At 35.6% G+C, this 10,175-nt stretch overlaps 2 non-coding genes across 2 annotated transcripts; both read left to right on the top strand.

The window, feature by feature from the left end:
• The first annotated feature begins 2,831 nt into the window (after positions 1-2,831).
• TRNAK-CUU lies at positions 2,832-2,904 on the top strand. The gene has a single exon. It is a non-coding gene; the product is annotated as a tRNA-Lys (tRNA).
• Positions 2,905-4,036: 1,132 nt separating this feature from the next.
• Positions 4,037-4,109, top strand: TRNAK-CUU. The gene has a single exon. It is a non-coding gene; the product is annotated as a tRNA-Lys (tRNA).
• The last annotated feature ends 6,066 nt before the right edge of the window (positions 4,110-10,175 follow it).

The raw sequence follows: 10,175 nt of genomic DNA, 5'->3' as shown, positions 1-10,175 counted from the left end.
TATTAACTATGTATAATAACTTTCCTGTTTAGCTCAATTTGTTGAGCACAAGGCTTTTAACCTTGTGGCCCTGGGTTTGAGCGTTCAAGATGGGCGAATACATAATTTTTAAATGAACCAATGATAGCGGATGGAGTTATAAGTCAAAACCCTACTATATATATAACGCGGATTGTTTCTAGGTCTTAGTGTGTATGTATTTAGCGAATGGGCTCCGACAAGATATTTTGGGCTGAGCTTCATTTTCTATTTCCTTGCGATAACGAGATTTTGGGCTAATTCATTATGTGGCTATTCTCGCACCGCATGAAGAGTGTGATTAGTCATGGGCTAATTCCTTAAGGTGTCTTTTTCTATGTTAAAAATATTGTATAATTTTAATACACATATTTTTCAACAAATTTAATCAATGTTTTATTCATAAAACTATCTCTCATTCAATTCTTTAACTTGTTAAATAATTCTCAATACTTATAGCCTCCATACTAATATCAATATTAACAATATATAATGGCTTGCCCGTCCAGCTTAGTTTGTAGAGCGTAAGGCTCTTAACCTTGTGGTCTTGGGATCGAGCCCCAGAGTGGGTGAATGCATGGTTTTTAAATGGACCATTGATGGCGACGATCTTAGTGTATGTCTTTAGCGAATGGGCTCTGACAAGAGATTTTGGGCTAAGTTTCATTGTTTACTTAGAGTATACTTGCCTAATAACTTCAAAAGACTTTTCGGTCTCAATATTAGTAGATGTCATTTTTAATGTATTACAAGTTCATTTTTAGTGCATTTCGTATAAAAATGAACCTATAGCATAATAAAAACAAACTAATAGAAATGATATATCTTACGAGGTGAACCCTAATCCTTGACTCCGCAATATAAGCATTGAGAATTTAGTAGGTGAACAAGCTAATCAGTTATTATCTTTTAAGACATGTATAGAAATTTAAATATTCAATATAAATTGTTTTATTTAATAAAATTAATGATTTTATAATAGTTTAAAGTGTCTTTTTGTATTTTAAAAATATTGTATAGTTTTAATACACATATTTTTAAACAAATTTAATCAATGTATTATTCATAAAGCTATCTGTCATTCAATTGCTTAACTTGTTAATTAACTTTCACCTTGTAACCTCTATAGTAATATAAATATTAACTATGTATAATAACTTTCCTGTTTTGCTCAATTGGTTGAGCACAAGGCTTTTAACCTTGTGGCCCTGGGTTTGAGCGTTCAAGATGGGCGAATACATAATTTTTAAATGAACCATTGATAGCGGATGGAGTTATAAGTCAAAACCCTACTATATATATAACGCGGATTGTTTCTAGGTCTTAGTGTGTATGTATTTAGCGAATGGGCTCCGACAAGATATTTTGGGCTGAGCTTCATTTTCTATTTCCTTGCGATAACGAGATTTTGGGCTAATTCATTATGTGGCTATTCTCGCACCGCATGAAGAGTGTGATTAGTCATGGGCTAATTCCTTAAGGTGTCTTTTTCTATGTTAAAAATATTGTATAATTTTAATACACATATTTTTCAACAAATTTAATCAATGTTTTATTCATAAAACTATCTCTCATTCAATTCTTTAACTTGTTAAATAATTCTCAATACTTATAGCCTCCATACTAATATCAATATTAACAATATATAATGGCTTGCCCGTCCAGCTTAGTTTGTAGAGCGTAAGGCTCTTAACCTTGTGGTCTTGGGATCGAGCCCCAGAGTGGGTGAATGCATGGTTTTTAAATGGACCATTGATGGCGACGATCTTAGTGTATGTCTTTAGCGAATGGGCTCTGACAAGAGATTTTGGGCTAAGTTTCATTGTTTACTTAGAGTATACTTGCCTAATAACTTCAAAAGACTTTTCGGTCTCAATATTAGTAGATGTCATTTTTAATGTATTACAAGTTCATTTTTAGTGCATTTCGTATAAAAATGAACCTATAGCATAATAAAAACAAACTAATAGAAATGATATATCTTACGAGGTGAACCCTAATCCTTGACTCCGCAATATAAGCATTGAGAATTTAGTAGGTGAACAAGCTAATCAGTTATTATCTTTTAAGACATGTATAGAAATTTAAATATTCAATATAAATTGTTTTATTTAATAAAATTAATGATTTTATAATAGTTTAAAGTGTCTTTTTGTATTTTAAAAATATTGTATAGTTTTAATACACATATTTTTAAACAAATTTAATCAATGTATTATTCATAAAGCTATCTGTCATTCAATTGCTTAACTTGTTAATTAACTTTCAATGCTTGTAACCTCTATAGTAATATAAATATTAACTATGTATAATAACTTTCCTGTTTAGCTCAATTGGTTGAGCACAAGGCTTTTAACCTTGTGGCCCTGGGTTTGAGCGTTCAAGATAGGCGAATACATAATTTTTAAATGAACCATTGATAGCGGATGGAGTTATAAGTCAAAACCCTACTATATATATAACGCGGATTGTTTCTAGGTCTTAGTGTGTATGTATTTAGCGAATGGGCTCCGACAAGATATTTTGGGCTGAGCTTCATTTTCTATTTCCTTGCGATGACGAGATTTTGGGCTAATTCATTATGTGGCTATTCTCGCACCACATGAAGTGTGTGATTAGTCATGGGCTAATTCCTTAAGGTGTCTTTTTCTATCTTAAAAATATTGTATAATTTTAATACACATATTTTTCAACAAATCCAATCAATGTTTTATTCATAAAGCTATCTCTCATTCAATTTTTTAACTTGTTAAATAATTTTCAATACTTATAGCCTCCATACTAATATCAATATTAACTAAATATGATGATTTGCTCGTCTAGCTCAGTTGGTAGAGCGCAAGGCTCTTAACCTTGTGGTCTTGGGTTCGAGCCCCAAGGTGGGCGAATGCATGGTTTTTAAATGGACCATTGATGGTGACGATCTTAGTGTATGTATTTAGCGACATGCCTAATAACTAGATATCGTATGTTCAATCAAAAGACTTTTCGGTCTCAATATTAGTAGATGTCATTTTTAATGTATTACAAGTTCATTTTTAGTGCATTTCGTATAAAAATGAACCTATAGCATAATAAAAACAAACTTATATAAATGATATATCTTACGAGGTGAACCCTAACATTTGACTCCGCAATATAAGCATTGAGAATTTAGTAAGTGAACAAGCTAATTAGTTATTATCTTTTAAGACATGTATAGAAATTTAAATATTCAATATAAATTGTTTTAATTAATAAAATTAATGATTTTATAATAGTTTTATGTGTCTTTTTGTATTTTAAAAATATTGTATAATTTTAATACACATATTTTTAAACAAATTTAATCAATGTATTATTCATAAAGCTATCTGTCATTCAATTGTTTAACTTGTTAATTAACTTTCAGCTATCTGTCATTCAATTGTTTAACTTGTTAATTAACTTTCAATGATCTGTCATTCAATTGTTTAACTTGTTAATTAACTTTCAATGATTGTAGCCTCTATAGCAATATAAATATTAACTATGTATAATAACTTTTTTGTTTAGTTCAGTTAGTTGAGCACAAGGCTTTTAACCTTGTGGCCCTGGGTTTTAGCGTTCAAGATGGGCGAATACATAATTTTTAAATGAACCATTGATAGCGGATGGAGTTATATGTCAAAACCCTACTATACATATAACGTAGATTGTTTCTTGGTCTTAGTGTGTATGTATTTAGCGAATGGGCTCCGACAAGATATTTTGGGCTGAGCTTCAATTTCTATTTCCTTGCGATAACGAGATTTTGGGCTAATTCATTATGTGGTTATTCTCGCACCACATGAAGTGTGTGATAGTCATGGGCTAATTCCTTAAGGTGTCTTTTTCTATCTTAAAAATATTGTATAATTTTAATACACATATTTTTCAACAAATTTAATCAATGTTTTATTCATAAAGCTATCTCTCTTTCAATTCTTTAACTAGTTAAATAATTTTCAATACTTATAGCCTCCATACTAATATCAATATTAACTATATATGATGACTTGCCCGTCTGGCTCAGTTGGTAGAGCGCTAGGCTCTTAACCTTGTGGTTTTGGGTTCGAGCCCCAGGGTGGGCGAATGCATGGTTTTTAAATGAACCGGACCATTGATGGTAGGGATGTCAATATTAGCCCTGAAAATTATAGGGTTAAAACCGATAAAATCAACCCAATAAAATATCGAGCTAAATGGGCTAGCTCTAAAAAGTTATCGGATTGAGTCGAGTTAGCCCGACGAGCTATCGGGCCAAACCATTGGTATATATATATATATATATATATATATATATATATATAATATCTACAGTACACATACATACTATATATATAATTGTATACTCCATATTAAATATAGATTTTATCAACATTATCCCATTCTGACATGGTAGGTAAGTTTTTCTTTTATTTTTAAAAGTTCATCCTGCTCCACCAATTGTGGTCTATTTCGATACCCACTCTTATTTTTCAATTTTTGTTTAGTGATTCAACCCGCTGGATTAGCCCAGCAGCCCGCAATTTAGGTTTAGGGCCAACCCAACCCAAAAAGAAAAAAATGAAAAACCATTTAGCCCAAGCCGATAAGCCCAACAACCCTACAGGGCTAGTTCAAAATCCAACGAGTTGGCCCAATTGACATCTCTACCTGCTATTAAGCTTTAACTTCCAGATTGCATTCCACTTGGTAGCTTTGATTGTCACGGAATGGTCAGAGGCAAGCTTATATGCTGTGCTTACTGAGAAAGAATTTGCTAGCTCCATTTTCCAACCAGTCATATCCTTCACTAACTTCTTCCTGCCTGTACATCCCGCAAGCTCGAATAAATCTAGTGATATGCGCATGCGGATCCTCTGAAGGTAATCCTGAATATTGGTTATTCTGAACTAAGGTGAGAATGGTCGGGTGTACATGGAAGTTGGCGTTCTCCAATGGTGGAACGTAAATTGAGTTGTGCATGTTGAAATCTAGCATCATATAGTCGGCGATGGATCTTTGCTGCTCTTGCGGCACTTCATAATAATCATCTTCTCGAATATGTTCAGGTGGATTCACGTTGTTGATTTGCGGTTCTTCCAATATCGGGTCATTTTGGTTTACTTGTCCTGGCAGATTAATTGGAATTGGGGGTGGATTAGGTATAGTTGTTCATCTTCCTTGGGGATTTCTTGTAGCGCTCGTAGAAGCCATTTGTGATTTTCAGATGTTTTTCTTCCTCGTTGCTTTGTTAATCTCCGGTATGTAAGGAAATAAGCCTTGATTTCCTCTTGCTCTCGTGTGCATTCACCTGTTAAGATTTTCAATAAAGCAAACAATCCACAACTACCTAAAAGTAGCCAATTGGGGTAAGTAAAAAAAACGGATAAAATAGAAAATGAAATAAAATAAAATAAAATGGTATGGATTAACAATACTCAAATTCTCACAATCATTCAATCAAGTAAAAGCAAAACAATTATGACAACCTATTGCCCTCCTCGGCAACGACGCCATTTTGACATGTTGTTAAAAGTACTGCGTGGTGAGGTAATTCAATGAGTGGTATGCGGTGTCATATATTGTGGATGTGTGTGTAAGAATAAAACGAAGAGTCTAAACTCCCCGAGTTTCGGTCTCGAAGGAGGGACATGGAGGTGTGTTATATGCTATTACTTTCGATCAATTGAATTATGTGATGCAACGAGTATGAGTGGTGAATGCGGTTAATGGCAATTGTGAGGTGTAAATGATCATAAGGTAGTGAAATTCAAATGTAAAAATTGAGAAATAAGAAATAAGAGATAAAAGTAAGGGATTGAATTGTGTTCATCTATGTTGCATTCTAGTGTGTCTCAAGTAGTAGATAAATGATGCAATGATGTTGGCTATTCAAGAGTGTGTCTTCTTAGTCCTATTCCACCTTTGTGTAGTAGGGAATCTTAGACTTAGGAGTGCCTTTTAGCAACCAAAGTCCTAAGAGACATTTTATCAAACACCTTAGCTACACACTTTCCTACTATTCCTAATATGAATTCCATAGGATCTATGATTGCCAAAAAGCTTCAATCTCAACTCTAATCAAAACCGTGATAGAGTCAAGAACTCAATCTCTCAATAGATTGGCCAAGTCCATATAAGATCTCATCAAAACAACAATCAATAGACAAGAATAGAATTTTCCAACAAGCAAAGCAATTAAATCATCAATAAGAAATAGGATCATCACACTAGCAACATAGCTTCACACAATCCAAACCCTAGATTAAACTAGCCACACATAATCAAGAATTCAAGATCAATAGCTCATTCAATCTAAAAACAAGAGATATAAAATAGATAAGATTAAAGTAGAGATCACCTAGTAAATGAAATGGGTTCTTCAATCCAAGCTTCAAATCTTCATTTACAAGGTGGAAATGGAAATCTAGACTATCCTAAAAACTAAAAAGTGTAGAGGAAAAATGGAATTGGGGCTGGGGAAATTGGAACCTCCTCTGAAATTCTATCAAGTCTCCTTAAATAGTCTCCGAAATTTCGCCCTAAAAATATTTCCTTGCAATGTCCCGTTCACGCCACCTTCACGCGTGAAGGCATGCGTGGACAGCTACTGGAAAGTGTCCATGCAGCCTTTGCGCGTGAATGCTCCTTTCCGGGTCCTTCGGGGCTCCTGTCTTGCTCGTTTAGCTCGTTCCTTGTTCCTAATGGCTCCCGAAACCTTTGAAATGTCTCAATTTGTACCAAAGGTAGCTTTGTGTGTGGTTAATGAATTTAAAGCACAAAATCTCATAAGATTATCACATAAGGATGCTAAAAATGCTAACAATCACCCTTATTTATACTCAAATATATTGGTGTCTTGGGAGCTTATCATATGGCGTTATAAGATGATCTTAGTGTATGTCTATGCCCACCTACGGTAATTGAGACCATTCAGTGGTTCAATCTTGGAAAGATCGGTAGTGACTTGGAGATAAAGGATGGCATTTTCTTTCAAGAAATAGCATTTAACTTGCTACATACATGTTTATGTATCTAGACAATAAGATGTGCGAAGCACGAGAAGCAGAGTTCTTCGAACACATCTTTCCACTAAAGCATTTTCCAAACAGCTCACAAAGGAGTGAGTTCTCGCTACCTCTTACTTCTCAGATTAAGAATGAGCTTGATCAACCTAGGAGAAATAAGAGGCAGAGAACTTAAACAACCTTTGGATAAGATTTTATAACATACATAACTAAGTTGAATGATATAAATGAAATTTCTGATCAATTTGTATGTTAGCTAATCGTAGAAGAAGAGCCCACATCCTTCGAGTCAGCTATGCGCTCAGTTGATGTCATCTTCTGGAAAGAAGTCATACAAAGTGAATTAGACTCCATTAAGTCTAATCACACATGGAAATTGGTTGATCTACCCAAAGGGGCTAAACCAATCGGATGTAAGTGGATATTCAAAAGAAAATTGAGACCAGGCGGGTCAATTGAAAGACTCAAGGCAAGGCTTGTAGCCAAGGGCTACAAACAGAAGTTTGGTGAAAACTACTTCTGCACATATTCACTGGCGACTAAAATAGCTACCATACGTGCACTATTTGCCTTAGCCTCGTCCCACAAGTGGATAGTCCACCAAATGGATGTAAAAACCACCTAGATGTATTGATCCAAGACAAGAGAGAAAGGTATGTAGACTTGTTAAATCTCTGTACGGACTTAAACAAGCTCCAAAACAGTGGTATGAAAAATTTCATAAAACACTATTAGAGTTAGGCTACTCAATCAATAGATCAGATGATGCATGTCTGTACTCAAAGAAGATTGAGTCTAGCAATGTACCCATATGTATCTATGTAGATGATATGTTAATTTTTAGCTCTAATCTCAATGCAATCAAAGAGACTAAAAAGTCTCTATGCGACAAGTTTGGCATGAAGGATCTGGGGAAAGTTGATGTGATACTTAGAGTAAAAGTCATAAAAGGAGATAATGGCTACAAGCTGACTCAAAGTCACTACACAGAGAAGCTATTAAAGATATTTGATAGCTTTGAAGTGACTCCAGCTCAAACCTCATACGATCCTAGTGTAAAACTATCAAAAAATACTGTGGCAGGAGTGTCTCAAGAAGATTATGCGAAAATAATTGGAAGTCTGATGTTCTTGATGAACTATACCAGACCTAATATTGCCCTTGTAGTGAATAGACTTAGTTGTTACACGCATAATCCAAGTGAAACACACTAGCATGCGCTAAGACGAGTGTTGCGCTACCTTAGAGGCACAATTGACTAGGGACTTCACTACTCTGGATTTTCTGAGTTCCTAGAAGGATATTGCGATGCAAACTGGGTCAATGAAATTGCTGATGTCAGCTCCACCAGTGAGTATGTATTTACGATGGGCGGAACATCAATACCATGGAAATCTACTAAACAATCGTGTATAACCATATCAACCATGGAGGCTAAATTCATAGCTCTTGATATGGCTGGGCAGGAAGCCGAGTGGCTAAGAAATCTAATGGCAGACGTGCTATTGTGGGGGTGTAATACACCGTCCGTGCCCATACACTATGATTCACAAACTGCCATATGTGTGGCAGAGAATAGTGTCTTAAACACGTCACAGAATTTCTACCTTTTCTTCTCAAACTCTTATCCTCCCAGCCAACAGCAACGTAGTGTAACCTACGACATTTTCTATATACTTTTCCTAACATATCACTGATCATAGATTGTCGATCTCCGCCTCTACTCAGAGTTTGGATTTTCAGTCTTCTAACGTGGTTGTTCTGGGTTGAGTACCTACTATTCCACATGAAGAGCCAACCAAACCACCTATTACTATTAATACCATCCTCGCTACCGGCAAACAGAAGTGACAATAGTGGTAGATATTGCCTCAGAGAAAAGCAAATCACATCAAGTTTTCCGGCTCTTCGGCAATTATTCTCTTTTATTGTTATCTCCGTATTTTCAGCCCCCTCTCTTATAGAAAGCTTTAGAGGAGGAGGAGATGTGCACCAAATGATGATGAGCTTCAAGGAAACCCTTAATGGAAGAAACGTCACCTTAGAGTGCTCTCCTTCTTGTCTCTGTGTTCCCTGTGCCTACTCCAAAAGAATGATGAAAAATATCGCTATGGTGAAACTGGGTATCGCATTCGCCAGAATCATCCTCGCGCGCCGGCGCATGGCGGCGGACTTCGGCGGTGCGTGGCGGCGCGTGACGGCAGCGACGGCGATCGGACTCCACTCCCCGGCGTCGCCCCTGCTTCCCAACCCTAGCCCAGGCACTCACTCTCACAAACTTGGCTCTGATACCATGTTAAATGTGGGAAGGGGAGGTAGAAGTGTACGTGTATTTCATATCTGTACTGTACAAAGTTCATACCTATTTATATACATAGGAAATAAACTACTGCCACATAAGTCAAATGGAAGAAAGCAAAGTGGAGAGGAAGGATCTAACTATTCCCTTATTTATCTAACACCTTTCAAATGTAAAGAAATTAAATATGGTTCTAAGGAAGCAGAGAGCAAGAAAATGCAAAAGAGTTGAACGACATTTTTTTGGGAAAATAGTTGATCGACGTTAGAAGCTCACAATTATCCAAAAAGGCAAAGAAGGAAGATTCATCCACTTCGGAGAGTGGTTTGCAGGCTTACATAAAGTGGCAAAGGTAGAAACTAGGGATGGGCAATTTAGTTCGATTTATCTGAACCAAATTGAACCGTACTTAACCGAACTAGTAATATACCGAAAAATTGAACGGTAACCGAATGGTTTGGTAAAATCCGAACCGAAGAAAATCTGAAATTCTTACTTATAAAAATGGTGTGATTACCGCAGTATATATACAACCTACTCTAATACAAGAAAGAACTAATTAGCTTAATTCTTCCCTTAAACAATGGTAACGGAAAATCAAGAAGATGATTTTTAGGAGATATTGAAAATCACCCCCAATCTCTTTATTATTCCTAAAATATTTTCCTAAAATAAATTCCCTAACTTTGACTCCCTACTATTCAACACTCCCCCTCAAGTTGGGGGAATATATATCATGTAATCCCAGCTTGCAAATTAAGTCTTCAAAGTTAGGTCTTGGTAGAGCCTTCATAAGTAACATAATTCCCAATTGGATGACTCGTACATCTCCTAACACCCTTCCT

The sequence above is a fragment of the Ipomoea triloba genome, chromosome 3 (genome assembly GCF_003576645.1).
Source record: "Ipomoea triloba cultivar NCNSP0323 chromosome 3, ASM357664v1".
Lineage (NCBI taxonomy): Eukaryota > Viridiplantae > Streptophyta > Magnoliopsida > Solanales > Convolvulaceae > Ipomoea > Ipomoea triloba.
Note: the sequence above shows the minus strand (reverse complement) of the source record. Positions and strands in the feature narration are given on the sequence as shown.